The 18,334-nt window shown below is 37.5% G+C and overlaps 1 protein-coding gene across 1 annotated transcript in view; it reads left to right on the forward strand.

Annotated features, from left to right (window-relative positions):
* Nucleotides 1-18,334, forward strand: part of ZNF385B (zinc finger protein 385B) — a 491,913-nt gene that overhangs the window by 223,545 nt on the left and 250,034 nt on the right. The window lies entirely within an intron of this gene.

Here is an 18,334-nt window from a genome sequence, read left to right on the forward strand (position 1 = left end):
CAGTGGACCACTTTCTGTCAGACCTCTCCACCATGACCTGCCCATCTTGGGTGGCCCCACATGGCATGGCTTAGTTTCATTGAGTTAGACAAGGCTGTGGTCCGTGTGATTAGATTGACTAGTTTTCTGTGATTATAGTTTCAGTGTGTCTGCCCTCTGATGCCCTCTTGCAACACCTACCATCTTACTTGGGTTTCTCTTACCTTGGACGTGGGGTATCTCTTCACGGTTGCTCCAGTAAAGCGCAGCCACTGCTCCTTACCATGGAGAGGGCTGTCTCTTCACCACTGCCCCTCCCGACCTTGAACATGGAATAACTCCTCTAGGCCCTCCTGCACCTGCGCAGCCACGGCTCCTTGAACATGGGGTTGCTCCTCCCGGCCACTGCCCCTGGCCTCAGGCGGGAGTAGCTCCTCTATGGCCATTCCTGCACTATTGCAGCCTGGCACTCTAGGCCGCCACCCCTGACCTCGGAAGTGGGGTAGCTCTTCTTGGTCACGCACTGTGTGCCGTCGCAGCCACCCGCACTCACTATCTCTTAAAAAGGCTTCTAGCTATAGTGTCTCTAAAAATTCCTAACTTCTTTAAGCTATAGTAAAATATGCTAACTTTACAACATTCCTTACATCTTTAACTTCTGTTTTAATTATTTCTAAGCCCTAAATTCCATAAATTCCTTTGCCATAAACATTCTCCTTACAAATAGGCTTCAGATAGCAATCCCTCCCATGGCCTCAAGCTACGGCCTATGTGCTCATCCTGGAACACTCTTTTGTAAAAGTCCTTGAACAAATGTCAGTGATATACTTTATGAATTATTTTCCGAGCACAGCTGCAGAAGGCTTTGTGCCTTCTCATGCTCCTCTCAAGAACAATAAGCACCTTAATATTCCTTTTCAGTCAACTCAGCCGAGGAGAGGAAAAGACAAGTAAGAATTAGAAGGCCTAACTCCTTCATCCTGGGTCCGTGCCTGCGGAATGAGGGGAGGGGGCAGGGGCCGTGCCTCCATTTTGTCAGTAATGCCTAACGCGGCTCCTGACCCTAATGGGGATTTCTGTTAGCAGACAGTGAAAGTGAATGGCTTGAAAACCAGAGTATACGTGCCTTATCATTATTATTAGACGGTCATAAGGTCCTGCCTCATGAAACATGAAAAACTATTCTTTCTAACATCTCGAACATTTATTTATTTTCTATTTGTAATTGGTGGATAACTGCTTTACAATATTGTGTTGGTTTCTGCTGTACAACAATGTGACCCAGCTATAAGTATACATATATCCCCTCCCTCTTGAGGCTCCCCCCCTCAAACCCCCCATCCCACCCTTCTAGGTCACCACAGAGCCCCGACATGAGTTCCCTGTGCTATACAGCAGCTTCTGCTAGCTAGCTATTTCACACACAGTAGCATGTATGTGTGTGTGTGTGTGTGTGTGTGTGTATATATATATGATCTTCCCTGGTGGCTCAGATGGTAAAGCGTCTGCCTACAATGCAGGAGACCTGGGTTCTATCCCTGAGTCGGGAAGATCTCCTGGAGAAGGAAATGGCAACCCACTCCAGTATTCTTGCCTAGAAAATCCCATGGACGGCGGAACCTGGTTAGGCTATAGTCCATGGGGTCGCAAAGAGTCGGACACGACTGAGTGACTTCACTCACTCACTCACTTATATATATATATATATATATATATATATATATATATCAATGCTACTCTAAAATCTATAACATTTCTTGTTTTTAAATTAAAAATAAGAAATGTCATATGAGAATGGCAGTAGAAGATGAAGAAGTTGGGGAATCAGGGAAAACTGGAAACCGATAAAGCACTTAGACCCTTAACATGGTTTATTCAGGGCATTCAGGATAAGGTAGCCACATTAAAAAAAGAAATGAACATTACTATTCTTTAATGGTAAAGTAATAACTATTTGTGTGTGTGTGTTTTTTTTTTTTTTTTTTTTACAAATCATGTGAGAAATAGAGCAATGAAAAGATAAGAAAAATTAAACTGAAGCAAGTACTCCAGCCATGTGGCTTCCACCGCTCACAGGTGGCTGCCATTAGCCGCTGGTGCTTCCCATCTCATTCTGTGTGTGGCTGGGGGGGGCTTTTTTTTTTTTTTTAAGATGAAAATGGGATATTTTTGTACTTACTATTTGGAAGGTACTTTTAGTCTCAATTATTTGTCATTTTTTGTTTTACATTTTGAGTCATTGAAAGACATTCAAAAAGAGAGAATGAGAGAGAAGGCAGCTGAGATGCTGCACTGAAGCCTGCTTCTCCAGCAGCTGGTTGCTCTCTACCACTGTAGGGAGGACTTTTCCTTCCTGATCACGGGCCCATAGCCTCCAGCACATGAGCTCTGACCTTGGCTATGAACTTCAGAGACCCAAAGCATTGATTCAACCTCATGGGGGCAGTAGAGTTAATGATATAAAAAAAATAGGTAATAGGATTGGGGACCTCTTCCAAATGTGGGTATATTTTCTTCTTGAGTTGAGGAGGAATAAAAACTCAGTGAAATTATCACAAATCTTAAGGGCTAAAAAAGAGACTGTACAGATCTGTTCTGTAATCCATCTAAATTCTAGTAAATAGGCTTGTTCAGACATAGAGTTAAACCACAGTGAGAAAGCAGGAATGCTTCAGAATGTGGTAAAGGAACATGAAAACTATTGCTTGATTTGGAATCAGAACACAAGGATTCAGAAGTAAGGGATAAAAGAGATCTGTTTTTTAAAAAATAAAGGATGTTTTCTTTGTAGTTACAAGAATAGTAGGAAATAGAAAGAAACCAGGAGAAGGACACAAAGATCTAACAAATCATATTAGCCTTGTACATGGAAATAGAGGGGAAAAATCATTCAATAAAGTGGGGCAGACACTGAGAAATTCTGTTCTGAATCTGCTTATAGGGAGTGGGGTCACAAGAGGGAAGAGTGAGGGGTCAAGTCAGCTCCTGCTAGTGCAGGAAAAATATGTCAGAGCCTTTTCTGCTGTCATTGAAGTACTAACAGTTCCAGGAACTTTACCGTGATGCCTTCGTTTGACCTTGTCATGTATGCATCTATGTCCTTTGATAGCATCACAGGTAAAAGGTGACTGGTTGAGGTCAGCATTTGAATATTACTAATTTGCCCAGCCAAGTATCATTTCACAACAATTCTTCATTTACAGTGTTATTTTTAATGGCTCCAGAGTGTGCCATTTTGTTAATATACTATGAGTGATTTAATATTCTGTTATTATTTGACATTTATGTTACAGCAAATTTTTCACCATTATAAATTATGCTACAGCAAATATCCTCATAGGTAAAGCTTTGAGTGTCACTAGTTACTTTCCTTGTATAACTACTGTAAATTGAGTTAAGGCCTTAGGGAATGTCCATGTTAGGCTGTTAATACCACTTGCCAAACTTTCTTCCATAAAGTTTGTAGCAATGTACACTACCAACAAAAGTGGAACTGCAACCATTTCCCACATTCAAGGGTGCGACTCTTAACACATCATCAGTTTTATAAACCTCCTGATTATGTATTTTCCAATAGTGTATATGAATTCAATTAAGTCATATGAACTTGTTTCCCTGATTCTCATTTTGATCAAAGGTATGCAATTTTAAAATACCTGCTAGAAATTAGAGCAGTATTATGTGGTGATCAAAGAATATTTAAACTATGCAGAGTGATCATACTCATTGTTGTATTAGTAAAATATTCTAATCTACTTCTCTAACCATATCTAAAATATTTCTTTGTCTTTCATTCTTCTAATTGTATAACCACTAGATAGGAGGCTAGTAGTTCTTCCTTTCCTGAAGACTAGAAAAATCAAGTAGAGAATTTTAGAACATGGAGCCCCTGAACAGATCAGGCATATTACTACAGGTTAGTTTTAAAAGAGTATCTAAAACAATCCTATCCACATTTGAAATTTCTATATTTAAGAAGGTATGACATATTTCATGTACATTAATTGATGTGGAAAAATATAAATAAGTAGAAGATGTTATCCTTCTGTTATTGACCTCAAAAAATGCATTTAAAAAAAAACAAAACAAAAAAAGAGGTATGGGAGAGAATAGCAATGGTAGTTTTGAATACTTAAAATGAGTCTAGTGAGATTCAAATAAAAAATACAGTTATTTGAATCATAATTATTTATTCATGTTATATATTATTTTAAATGACTACATGCGGAGTAGAAAGAGCAACAATCTTGTGATTAAGAACCAAAGTCTTACACTGAACTCTGCCACCTTCTAAATATATGAACTAGGGAACAAAATTTAACCACCTCTGAGTCACAGTTTATCTATCAATTAAAAAAAAAACATTTATTGCTTCTTATCTCTCATAGGGTTGTGATGATGTTGAGATACTAGATATGAAAATGTGTGTACTGCTACATACTTGTAACATTACTTACTACTTTTAATAATTATAGCAGTTTGTCTTCTCTCAGGACCTCAAGACCTAACGTTTTAACACTCTAAAGTAAAAAGCAGGATAGATGAAGGGAAACAAAGGAAGAATATTAACAAAAGATGAATATTTCAAGAAAAATTATTGAGGTATCACATAGCTCAGAAGAGTTCAAAAAGTGTTTATCTTAATGAATTACAACAGTTAATATACTTAAGTAACTGCTCCCCAGACCAAGAAATAGAACGTTATCAGCACCCAGAAGGCTTCCTTGTGCTCATCTTGAAACAATAACCACCCCCTCCTTCCCAAAGATAACTGCCATCTGACTTCTAATAACATAGTTCAGTGATGCCTGTTTTTTAATTTTATAAATAGAATCATATTTTTAATATCAGACTTTTTTGAGATGTTGTATATAGTTATAATTGAGTCATCTTTGTTTCTGAAAGAGTATTCCACATTCCATATATACAAAATTTATCTATTGAGAAATGTTTGAGTTGTTTCCAGTTTGAAACTATTAAAAATAATACTACTATAAAGAAAAAAAAGTCTCTGTTAGACTGATATATACACATGCATATGTACACACAGACTAATACCTTAATACATGCACGTACCCTCAGAGTAGAATTACTTGATCAAAAGGTATGCATGTGTTCAGCAATACAAGATTTCCTCAGAAGTTTTTCCAAATCAAACAATTTAGTGTTTGAGAATCCTAGTTTTTCTACATCCTTACCAACAGTTGGTACTGCTAGACTTTTATATATCATGCTGGTCACCACATTATATATTAGATTGCCAGAACTTATTCATCTTATTACTGAAAATTTGTATATTTTGACCAATGTATCCCTATTTTTTCCACTCCCCAACCCTTGATAATCATGATTCTATTCTCTGGTTCTATAAGATAGACTTTTTAAGATTCCATGTATAAATGAAATCATGCAGTATTTGCATTCTCTGTTGATTTCACTTAGCAACATGTCCTCCAGGTTCATCCATGTTGTCACATTTCCTTTTTTTGTTGTTGTTGAATGATTTTCCATTGGGTATATGTATATATATACATATGGGGTTTCCTAGGTGGTACTAGTGGTAAAGAACCCACCTGCTAATGCAGGAGACTTAAGAAATGTGGGTTCGATCCCTGGGTCAGGAAGATCCCCTGGAGGAGGGCATGGCAACCCACTCCGGTATTATTGCCTGGAGAATCCCATGGACAAGGGAGCATGGTAGGCTACAGTCCATCAGGTCGCAAAGAGTCAGACATGACTGAAGCGACTTAGCACACACACATACTTTTCTTTATCCATCCAGCCATTGATGGGCACTTAAGTAGTTTCTATATCTTGGCTTTTGTGAATAATGCTGAAATAAAATGGGAGTACAAATGTCTCTTTAAGATACTCACTTTACTGGTTTAATTTCCTTTGGTTATACACCCAGAAATGGGAGTGCTGAATCATGTTTTAACTTTTTGAGAAATCTCTAAGTTAATTTCCATAATGGTTATACCAGTTTACCTTCCCACCACCAGCGTACCAGGGTTCCCGTTTCTCCACATCCTCACCAATATTTACTTCTTATCTTTTTGAAAATAACCATCCTAACAGATATTAGCTAATATCGTTGTGGTTTTAATTTGCATTTCCCTGATGGTTGATGCTGTTGAGCTCCTTTTCATGTAACTGTTGGCCATTTGTATTGTTTTTTTTTTTTTTAATATCTATTCAACTCTTTACTTATGTTTAATTCAGGTTATTTGTTTCTTTGCTATTGAGTCATAGAAGTTCCCTAAATATTTTTAATATTAACCTCTTATTGGATATATGGTTTGCAAATATTTTCTTCCATTCTGTAGGTTCCCTTTTCTATTTTGTTGATTATTTTCTTTGCTGTGCAGTAAGTAGCTTTTCATTTTGATATAGTCCCACTTACTTATTTTAACTTTTGGTGCCTATGCTTTTGATGTCATCCAGAAAAATCATTGTCAAGGCCTATATCAAGTAACTTTTCATTTTCTTCTTGGAGTTTTGTGGTTTTAAGTCTTATGTTTAAATCTTTAATTCTTTTTGAGTTGATTTTTATATACAGTGTAAAGGTCCAGCTTCATTTTTTGCACATGTGGATATTTTGTTTTCTTAATACTGTTTATTAAAGAGACTATTCTTTTCCCATTGTGTATTCTTGGTACCTTTGTCATAGATTCTTTACCTTTATATGTGTGGTTTTATTTCTGGTCTTTCTACTCTGGTTTATTGGTCTGTATGTGTCTTTTTATGCTAGTACCATACTGTTTTAATTATAATCTTTTTTCAAGTTAAGGAACTTTCATCTATCTATAGTTTACTAAGATTTCTTGTCAAGAATGGATGTTTTATTTTTTCAAATGCTTATATGAATATTATATTGGCTATAGATTTATTGTACATGACTTTTATTATGTTGAGATATGTTCCCTCTATATCCACTTTGATGAGAGTTTTTATCATGAATGGACATTGAATTTTGTCAAATGTACTTTTCTGCATCTCCTGAGATGTCCATGCGGTTTTGTCTTTCCTTTTGTTAATGTGATGTATCGCAATGATTGATTTACGTATGTTGAACCATCCTTGCGTGACCCTGGAATGACTCCCAACTTGATCATGGTATATGATCCTTTTTATGTATTGTTGGATTCAGTTCACTAAGGTTTTGTTGAGGATTTTTGCATCTACATTTATCAAAGATCTTGACCTATAATTTATTTCGGTCGTGTCTTTGATTTTGGTATCAAGGTGATGGTAGCTTCATAGAATAAATTTGAGAGTTCCCTCCTCTTCAGGTTTTTGGAATAAATATGTTATTTGTATGTTTGAAAGAATTCACCAGTGAAGCTGTTAGTCAGTCATGAACTTTTGTTTGCAGGGAGGTTTTTTACAGATTCTATTTCAATTCTAGTAATCAGTCTGTTCAAATGTTCTGTTTCTTCTTGATTCAGTTTTGGCAGCCTGAATGTTTCTAGAAACTTGTCCATATCTTCTAGGTTGTCCAGTTTGTTGCCGTATATCTGTTCATAGTATTCTCTTGTAATTTTTTGTATTTCTGTGATATCTGTGGTTATTTCTCCTCTTTCATTTCTTATTTTGTTTATTTGGGCCCTTCTCTAAATTTCTTGGTGAGGCTTGGCCCAGTTTTGTTTATCTTTTCAAAAAAGCAGCTCTTGGTTTTATTGATCTTTTCTATTGTTTTCTATCTCTATTTCAATTATTTCCTCTCTGGTCTTTATTGCTTCCATCCTTCTTCTTTTTTCTAATTCTTTTAGATGGTAGTTTAGATCCTGTGAGATTTTCTGGTTTCTTGTAGAAGGACTTCATCACTGTGAATTTCCCTTTTAGAATCACTTTTGCTGCATACCATAGATTTTGAAAGGTTGTCCTTTCATTTTAATTTGTCTCAAGTTATTCTCTGATATCTTTATTTGATTTCATTGTTACTTATTGGGTTTTCAGTAGAGAGTTGCTTGGTCTCCATGTGTTTGTTCTTTTCCTGTTTTTCTTTCTGTGATTGATTTCTAGTTTCGTATGGTTTTGGTGAAAGAAAATACCTTCTCTGTTTTTGATCCTCTCTCTCCCTTTCTCCTTTTCTGTCTGCTTCCTTTCCTGTCTTTTTGTTCCATTTCTTCCACGTTCTATATATTTAACTACGGAAGATCGATATGTTAGCATCTATTAAATCTTTCAAAGTATTGAGAATAAAAAAAGAACAATTTCTAACCTTAAATAATTTATCATATAGTTGTGGGGGTGTAGGGTATATTCAAATTAGTAACTTTTTATATGCAATATTATTAAAGCTCAAGATCACATGGAAATGTGTGGACAAGTCTTAGTTTAATGTAGAGAGTAGTTTCTATAAGACTGTGCAATTGGAAGTGTTCCTTAAAAACACATACCCTAAACTACTTTAAGAGAGAGAATACAGCTGGTCAGAAAAGAAAGGTTTTGAAAATACTGTATTCGTTTGAATTAAAATCATGTTTTAGACAAAATAGCAGTGGTTAAAGAAAAATAGAAATATATTTCTTGTTAACTTAAATATAGCTTGTAGGTCATCCATGTCTGGTACAGTATCCGTGGTGTCAAGGAAGCAGGCTCCTCCTTTCTTTTACGCTGACATCCCAACACACAGCTTTCAGCTTGATGTCCTCTGTGGCCACTGAGGCATCAGTCAATATATCTTATGTCCCAGACAGCGGGAGAGAGAAGCAGAGTGACTTCATCTCCCGTTATGGAAATACCCAGAAATCTCACTTGGTCTGGCTTTTTGTCCCATGGCCACACCTAGCTGCAAGAGCGGCTAGGGAAGGTAGACTTTTTTTCCAGGTAGCCATGTACTTAGCTTAAAAAGTGTATATAGTCATAGGGATGAGTGCGTAAGCATGAAGAGGGTAGCGGTAGCATAAGTGTGAGGAGAGTGGTTCAAGCAGATAGGTTTTGTATCTCATGTATCTAACACAGGAAAAGAACCTGCCACAAGAGGGGGCATTATATATACATTGCTTAACAGAGAAATCTAGCATTATTTAATTTTACTTTGTGAAACAGCTGATTCTTTTTATTCTTGAGTCATAGCCCCTTAGAAGAAAAAAAGCCTTCATCATCCTTGCTGTAGGACATTAATTCTGAATACTTTCTAGGTTTGTTCTTCTCGTGGTATGCATCTGCTTAGGTGATTCTAGATTGCAACAGTTGAGAGTGCTTTACTACAAGGAATATATTTTGAGCTACAATTTCAGAAAATGAAGCAATTTTTTAAAAATAGCAAACTACATTTTAGAAGGGCCTCTAAAGTGGAGTGAAAAAAAAAGAAATATCCTTGAGTTAGTCCATCTGGTTTTTGTTTGTTTCAATAGAAGAGAGAATAAACAGATAAATTAAGGTACCAAGACACAATCTTAATCACTTAATAGTAGGCTTGTCTCAGCCTTTCCCCAGTTCAACTTTTATCCAAGTCAGATTATAGGCAGTTAATATTATAGATCTTCTGTTCAACTAAAAATGTTCGTTTGCTTCACTCATTTACCATTGTGACACTGGAACTCTGAAAGAAAGCATTTTTACTTTCATGGTAACCAGTATAAAAGCCTCATAAAGTTTCTCACAAAACTATGGAAGTTAAGGTATATTCTCTATGAATGCTTTACATCATGATATTTGTGTTCTAATTATTTTATGTAGAATCAGTCTTTTAACTCCATTTCCTGGTTTATGGGAGAAGTTTGCAAAGAATATGTTTTTAATAGACTGTAATCAAACAGGCAACAGGGATCTCTGGCAAGTAGCTATTAACCGTATAGACAGAAACTTGGAGTGTGATGGTTTTAGACTTCCTGAGCTTCTTGATGCTATTTTAATACACTAAGAGTATAACCTAAATTTAGATCCTGCTGACTATTACTGAAGTGAAGTGCATACCTCTTTTGCAGACAATGCTAGATTTAGTCACCATGTATTTCTGTCAAGCTGGGAATGTAGTTTACAGCTCTCATCCCTTCTAAACACTTTAGTAAATATACATAAATATTTAAAGACTGCTTTGATTTGCACCTGTTTATTTCAATTTTGTGATCTCTAAAGCAGTTATGTTGCTTTTCTGGTGGTCATGTCATTTTATTTGAATAAATCTGGCATTGAACTTAAAGTTAATATCTAAAGTGAAGTCCATGTTGCTCCCTAAATATTTCTGTAGTCTATAGTTTCTCAGCCTGCACACCATTAGCATTTTGAGTCAGATAATTCTCTTATGGGGGGCTATCCTGTACATCCTAGGATGTTCAGCAGCGTCTCTGACCTGTACACGTTACATGCTGGTAGTTCTTTCCTCCATCCCAGCTGTGACAACTAAAAATGTCTCAGTTCAGTTCAGTCGCTCAGTCGTGTCTGACTCTTTGTGACCCCATGAACTGCAGCACGCCAGGCCTCCCTGTCTATCACCAACTCCCAGAATTCACCCAAACTCACGTCCATCGAGTCGATGATGCCATCCAGCCATCTCATCCTCTGTCGTCCCCTTCTCCTCCTGCCCCCAATCCCTCCCAGCATCAGAGTCTTTTCCAATGAGTCAGCTCTTCGCATGAGGTGGCCAAAGTACTGGAGTTTCAGCTTTAGCATCATTCCTTCCAAAGAACACCCAGGACTGATCTCCTTTGGGATGGACTGGTTGGATCTCCTTGCAGTCCAAGGGACTCTCAAGAGTCTTCTCCAACATCACAGTTCAAAAGCATCAATTCTTCGGCACTCAGCTTTCTTCACAGTCGAACTCTCACATCCATACATGACCACTGGAAAAACCATAGCCTTGTCTAGACGAACCTTTGTTGGCAAAGTAATGTCTCTGCTTTTGAATATGTTATCTAGGTTGGTCATAACTTTCCTTCCAAGGAGTAAGCGTCTTTTAATTTCATGGCTGCAGTCACCATCTGCAGTGATTTTGGAGCCCCCCAAAATAAAGGCTGACACTGTTTACACTGTTTCCCCATCTATTTCCCATGAAGTGATGGGACCAGATGCCATGATCTTGGTTTTCTGAATGTTGAGCTTTAAGCCAACTTTTTCACTCTCCTCTTCCCCTTTCATCAAGAGGTTTTTTAGTTCCTCTTCACTTTCTGCCATAAGGGTGGTGTCATCTGCATATCTGAGGTTATTGATATTTCTCCCGGCAATCTTGATTCCAGCTTGTGCTTCCTCCAGCCCAGCATTTCTCATGATGTACTCTGCATCTAAGTTAAATAAGCAGGGTGACGATATACAGCCTTGACGTACTCCTTTTCCTATTTGGAGCCAGTCTGTTGTTCCATGTCCAGTTCTAACTGTTGCTTCCTGACCTGCATATAGGTTTCTTAAGAGGCAGGTTAGGTAGTCTGGTATTCCCATCTCGAAGAATTTTCCAGTTTATTGTGATCCACACAGTCAAAGGCTTTGGCATAGTCAATAAAGCAGAAATAGATGTTTTTCTGGAACTCTCTTGCTTTTTCGATGATCTAGCTGATGTTGGCAATTTGATCTCTGGTTCCTCTGCCTTTTCTAAAACCAGTTTGAACATCTAAAATGTCTAGACATTGCTAAATAGCCGCTGAGGAGCAAAATCATGCCCAGCTGAGGACCACTGCTCTTCATCTCCTTCACTGCTAAAAAGTCCTCTGCTTATTTTCTAATTGGGTTGTTTTTGTTGTTGTTGATTTGTATGAGTGCTTTGTACTTTTTGGATATTAACCCCTTATTGGATATACGATTTGCAAATATGGTCTCTCATTCAGCAGGTTGCTTTTTTCTTCTGATGATGTTTTCCTTTGTTGTATTAGTTTGGTATACGTTCATTTGTTTAATTTTCCTTTTGTTTCCCTTGCCTTTGGGGCACATCCACAAAAACAGAGCTAAGACCAATGTCAATTATAATTCTATATTTAAAGATATGGTTCCTCAAAAAAAGAAAAGAATTTCCCAGCCCTCCCTCCTTTCCTTTTTTCCTTTTCTCTTCTGCACTCCCTCTGTCCCTTTCTTTCTTTGTTTCTTCCTTCATCATTCCACTTGTCTATATAAGATAATTGATAATTTAAATAAAATTCCACATCTACTCTTAGAAGAAAAAGAGTCTTTATAGTCACGTAGCTTCCTTTATTATACAAACGATATTCAACTAACAGCAGACACCAAGGCTATTCTTTTCCTAAACTTTGAATTTTTCAATGAGTATAGCAACTAATTACAGTCCCCATGGACTGGCTCCTTCTCTCCTTGGGATTTCTGAGGTGAGAATACTGGCATAGGTTGCCATTCCCTTCTCCAGGAGGGCCCACATTCTTAACCCCTGTGTTCTGTTGCTCAAAATGAAGGTCAGATTTATGCTGGAGGAGTGATCAGAAGTTTTCATTCCTGAGAAAGCTGAATAAATTAAGAATGTGTGTTTTCTTCCCTTTATTCAATTTATCAAATTAAATATTGCCTTTCTCCAAGAAAAATGTGTGAGTGAATGGATGCCTTTTCGGTGATATGCTTGCAAGAGGTGGTTATTACATTTTCAGGAATTTGGCAAGCCAGTTATTAAATACAGCATCGTTAACATTTAAATCATAGAAACATACACCAAATGAATTCTATTTAAGACAAAGGTAATAAATACTCAAAATTCACACTACTTTATAATTTTTAAACTACATTTTCCTATTACCTGTGCTCTTGAGGGTTTTTACATCTGTGTGTGTATATGAAGGAAGTGCTATATAATGGTGTACTGCTGAGTATTCTTCCCAGTTCTACATTCAGTAATGCCCATCACATTGGCAGCTTGAAAGTAGCAATGGTGGGTTGTTGGCATCATGATTTGGTAAACACTACAAATAAAGCTTTCTTCCCCAGAGATCTAGTTATTTAGCATTTACTACACCATCCCCTTTATCGTTTCTTTAAAAACATTTTTGCCTTGAGTTGATTTTGAGGAAGACTCTGTATTATATTTAGAGTTTAAATTGTATAGCAAAGATCTCTGGTGTCTAAATTATGTTAGTGCTGCAATATCTAATAAAGGGACTTTGAAAATGTTCATCAGTTTCTCATTAACATATTTATTATTTCAGAAATTTGAGAATCCATCTTCATTTTAATAACCACTAAAAGAAATACCGTCCTTGTGTTTCATGATCTCCACTGAACCAATGGTTTTTGGTTTATCAAATTCAAATTTGTCACTCCAGAGTAAAAACCGATTTTCTCCCTCAATTTGCTGTAGATAGGAGCTACTGTAACATACAGGAAAAAGTCAAGACACTTGGATTCCGCTCCTGTCTCAACCACTAAAAAGGTGACTGGGGCTTAGTGGTCTTGCCTCTCTGCATCTGAAATCACCTAGGCACTTTAAATACATTTTAAAAATGTCTACCACACAGAACTATCATGTGAGAATCTCCAGGGGTAGAGCCTAGGTGTTGCTATGCTTTGAGATGTTCTTGAGATGGTTGTAACGTACAACAAATTTAAAACCTGGTCAGAATATTTACAGAGAGAGCAAACTGCCTGTGATCATGGATTCTGGCTGCAGTGCCAGAGCCACTTTCAAATTCCCTCTCTTCAATGTCCCAGCTGTGTAACCTCAGATAAGTGACTTTCTGTCTCCATGCCTCAATTCCATCTTGTATAAAATTAGAGTAATATTATATTAGTAAATGCAGGTAAACATTTAGAAAAGGATGTGGCACTGAAATGTTTGTGGCTGGTATTGTTCCTACAAAGAACACTTTCTTAGTAGTTCTATTTGTCATTTCCATGCTTGGTAATGTATAGCCTTTTATATATTGGGTTGACCAAAAAGCTTATTTGGGTTTTTCCATTACATGCATGCTTGCTCAGTTGCTTCAGCTGTGTCCAACTCTTTGCGACCCCATTGGCCCAGATGGAGGAGCCTGGCAGGCTGCAGTCCATGGGGTCGCTAGAGTAGGACATGACTGAGCGACTTCACTTTCACTTTTCACTTTCATGCATTGGAGAAGGAAATGGCAACCCACTCCAGTGCTCTTGCCTGGAGAATCCCAGGGACGGGGAAGCCTGGTGGGCTGCCATCTATCGTGTCGCACAGAGTCGGACGACTGAAGTGACTTAGCAGCAGCAGGCCCTAGCCGGGCAGGCTCCTCTGTCCATGGGATTCTCCAGGCAAGAATACTGGAGTGGGTTGCCATTTCCTCCTCCAGGGGTCTTCCTGACCCAGGAATTAAGCCCATGTCACCTATGTCTCCTGCATTGCAAGTGGATTCTTTACCCACTGGGAAGGTTGCATTCTGAGCCACCTGGGAAGTTACAGCCTATGGAAAAACCCAAATGAACTTATTGACCAACCCAATACTTGAAGGCTGTATTTTGATTTTCTTTCTTCTATACTTTTTTCTATTCTTCTCTAGCTTTTAATCATATTAATATTTCCCCTTCTAACTGTTCAAAATTTTTCATTTTTCCTGAAATTGGCAAATCCCAGACAAAGTAAAATCCTTTAGATGGCTCAAAGCCATAGCTGAACAAAAGCTGCTTTGTCATGTTAATAAATCTTTTGAATTAAAGCATTTGCGTTGGCTGAAAATGATGTTTTCTTTACATTATAAAGAATAAAGCTTTGAGGTGGTAACAATAATTTTTATAGACCCCATTCCCAACAAGAACAGAACAAATACAGAAGAAGAAAAGACTTGTATTTGCTATAGGAACTGTGTGATAAAGATGAACAAGTAGTGAAAAATACTTTGATCAAATCTTTAAAAGTAAAACACAGGACAAAATATGTTTTCTCATCCATTCAGTTTAAGGAGAATCAATGACTAATTAGATGGAGAATAAAGGAAAAAGTCCTCCTGAATATGCTACTTTAGGAGCAAAATGCATTAGGAAAAACAGCCAGAAAGCAACATTTTGATACAGAAGAGTATCAGAACCATGGCAAACCAGACTACTCTTACTGTGGTTTCCTTGGGTGCTTTTTTCCAATGTCTTTGATAGAGAACAGGGAAGAGGTGACGTAAGTAGATACTATGAGCATCATCAAAAACTATCTGGAAGTTGAAAATTGGAAAAGATCAGTTCAGTACTATGTTAACCCTCATATGATTTTATATTTAGAAGGTTGTAGAAATTATTAAATACCACCATGTCGTTAAAAATTAATGACATAGGAACCAGTGCCCCAAATTGACTTACAGTTAGATGATCCTTCAGAGATCTAAGTGGAATTGAATCTGTCACCTGTGACTGACTTGTGCTCTTTTCCTGTTGTGGTAAAAACTCAGTGCAGATCCATGAAAGGCTATTTCTCTCAGCCAGGATTTATTTGGTTGCAAGCGAGACTCAAGCTAACTTAAGAAAGAGGAGATTTGTTGTGAGGGTACAACAGCCAGTCTCAGGAAACACAAAGCCAATCATTGGAACAAGCTGGAGCTCATGGAAACTGGTGTCAACTGGAAAAGATGGGGAACCATCTTTTCTCTCAGAGGCAATCTCTACGTCCCACTGGCTCTGCCTTTTCAGCCCTTTATGCTGTCTTTTTTTTCTCTTTAGTGCTCCGTCCTTCATCACAAACTTAGGCTTGAGTATGACCCCAGCGAACCTGGTCTCCACACTTATGTCACCAGTTTCTCATCTTCCCAACTCCTGACGATGGCTTGTCATGTTTTGAACCAGACCTCCAAGAATGTCTTTGATGATTAGCTGCCCCTAAATCAGTTATCTGGTCCTGGTTTGTCCAGCTGTGGCTGGAATAGGATACAGTCATGTGACACTAAGGGGGTTCGTATTAGGCAGAAGAGGCTGGACTCCGGCAAGCATGCTTTGGAAACATGGAAACATGTTTTGTATTCGGCCTTAATTACGAAATGGGTTACCTAAGGCTTTTCCTGCTAAAGGTTGTAGTACATGTGCAGAACATGATTTCTGCAGACTCCTACTGGATAAAATGAGAAGTTAGAATTCTTCCTGATTTACCCTGTAGTTGTAGACTAATACAAGATTGTTCGAAATTATATAGGTATTTTTCTAAATCATTCACTTGAATCATAATATGATAAATGCTGAATGTTAATAGAAATGCCTAAAATTAAATTGAAAAAGAAATAGTGTATCATCTCTGAATCTCAGAATTTTTCTCTTTCTGGAGGACCCAAGGAAAAAAATTGAAATACTGCCAGTTATATTATGCAATTATATCTCAAATATGTTATGTTTATACAATAAAAAAACATAAAACAAATCTTATTATGCAAGTTGCCCACTGAAAGACACAAAAAGATCTGCTGGTTTTCTTTGTAATATGAATAAAGGTTTAATGTGGATAAATCTTTAAGAAAGATTATATATGATAGATGAATCTAGGTGGGGAAAAAAAACCAGACATTTTTATCAGACATGGGAGTCTCTTTGTAAATTGTATAGATTAGCCTGTTTGGTGAGAGAAATATGTGATCAAGTGAAAAAGAGCTTTGAGATTAGGATCAGGAACACTAGTCTAACGTAAGTTCCCTGAGAGCAGGGCTCCTATAGCCTCTGCACTCAGAACAGTGCTTTGGGCAGAAGGGTACTCAACAAAGGTTTGGAGGATGAATAAATATTCTTATGATTTTCTCTCCACAAGCTATCTGACCTGTATTCAAAATTTCTAGACATTTGTTAAATCTTTCCTTAAAACTGCATTTTATTTTTCCTCCTAAAACTGCTTTTATATTTTTTTACTTTTCAAAATCGAAGTATAGTTGATTTACAATGTTGTGTTGATTTCTATTGTATAGCAAAGTGACTCAGTTACACACATGTATACATTCTTTTTTATATTCTTTGCCATTGTGGTTTATCCCAGGACACTGAATATAATTCCCTGTGCTATGCAATAGGACCTTATTGTCCATCCATTCTATATGTAATAGTTTGCATCTACTAACCCCAAATTCCCAGTCCATTCCCTCTCTCATCCTCCTTCCCTTTGACAACCACAAGCCTCTTTTCTGTGTCTTTGAGTCTGTTTTTGCCTCATAGATAGATTTGTTTGTGTCATATTTCAGATTCCACATGTAAGAGATATGATGTAACGTTTGTCTTTCTCTTTTTGACTTAATTCATTCAGGATGATAATATCTAGTTTCATCCATGTTGCTGTAAATGGCAGTATCTCATTCTTTTTCATTGCTGAGTAGTATTCCAGTGTATGTATGCATCACCTCTTCTTTATCAGTTCATCTGCTGATGGACGTTTAGGTTGTCTCCATGTCTTGGCTATTGTGACCTAGTGCTGCTTTGAACACAGAGGTGCATGTATGTTTTTGAATTATAGTTTTGTCTGGGTATATGCTCAGGAATGAGATTACTGGATCATATGGTAATTGATCTGAGGAACCTCCATACTGTTTTCTATTTTAAAGCAAGTGGACTCAGCCCTTGGACAAAGCAGAATCCTTTATCTTTTCCTCATTAAAATGGTTTAGAGTCTATATATGTAAATGATATTGGAAAAGTATATTACTGATAAAAATATTTCTACAGCTAATTTAATAACAGATCAGATGTGGGGAAGCCATACTCATTTGTCTCTAGAACTATATTTTAGCCATTTTGATTTCAGTGAATTCACCTTTTATAGAATGTTCTAAGTGGTTTTCAATCTTGTTTCCAAGGGCTTCCCTGGAGGCTCAGACGGTAATTTACGTCTGCCTGCAGCACGGGAGACCCGGGTTTGATCCCTGGGTTGGGAAGATCCCCTGGAGAAGGAAATGGCAACCCACTCCAGTACTCTTGCCTGGAAAATTCCATGGACTGAGGAGCCTCGTAGGCTACAGTCCATGGGGTCGCAAAGAGTCAGACACAACTGAGCGACTTCACTTTCTTTCACTGAGCGACTTCACTTTCTTCCAAACACTAACTGTAAGCAACTCTTGAAAGAGAGCAAAGCACATTGGTGATATTTATGTATTTATATTCTATGTTTATGGAGAACAGACCTTAAAATCCCTTTGGGTTTCATCTCCTGAAGTTAGATGTACCCAAACATTTTTTGTTTGCTGAACAGTCGTCTCATTTCAAAATTGTCCAACTTGTCCAAAGTTTTATGGTCTTGTCCATCTCTTTCCAAATATATGCTGTAGGTACACTAGAAAAAGTGCATTGTTCCCAGCTGGTGATCACTCACACGGGCTCAACAGTCACAGAGCATTTTGTTGCCCTAGGCAAACCCCCTGGATGGAGGAGCTTGGTAGGCCGAAGTCCATGGGGTCGCGAAGAGTCGGATACAACTGAGCGTCTTCACTTTCACTTTTCACTTGAGCGTCTTCACTTTCACTTTTCACTTTCATGCATTGGAGAAGGAAATGGCAACCCACTCCAGTGTTCT

This window comes from Bison bison, unplaced genomic scaffold (assembly GCF_000754665.1).
Source record: "Bison bison bison isolate TAMUID 2011002044 unplaced genomic scaffold, Bison_UMD1.0 scf7180017864460, whole genome shotgun sequence".
In the NCBI taxonomy this organism is placed as follows: domain Eukaryota; kingdom Metazoa; phylum Chordata; class Mammalia; order Artiodactyla; family Bovidae; genus Bison; species Bison bison.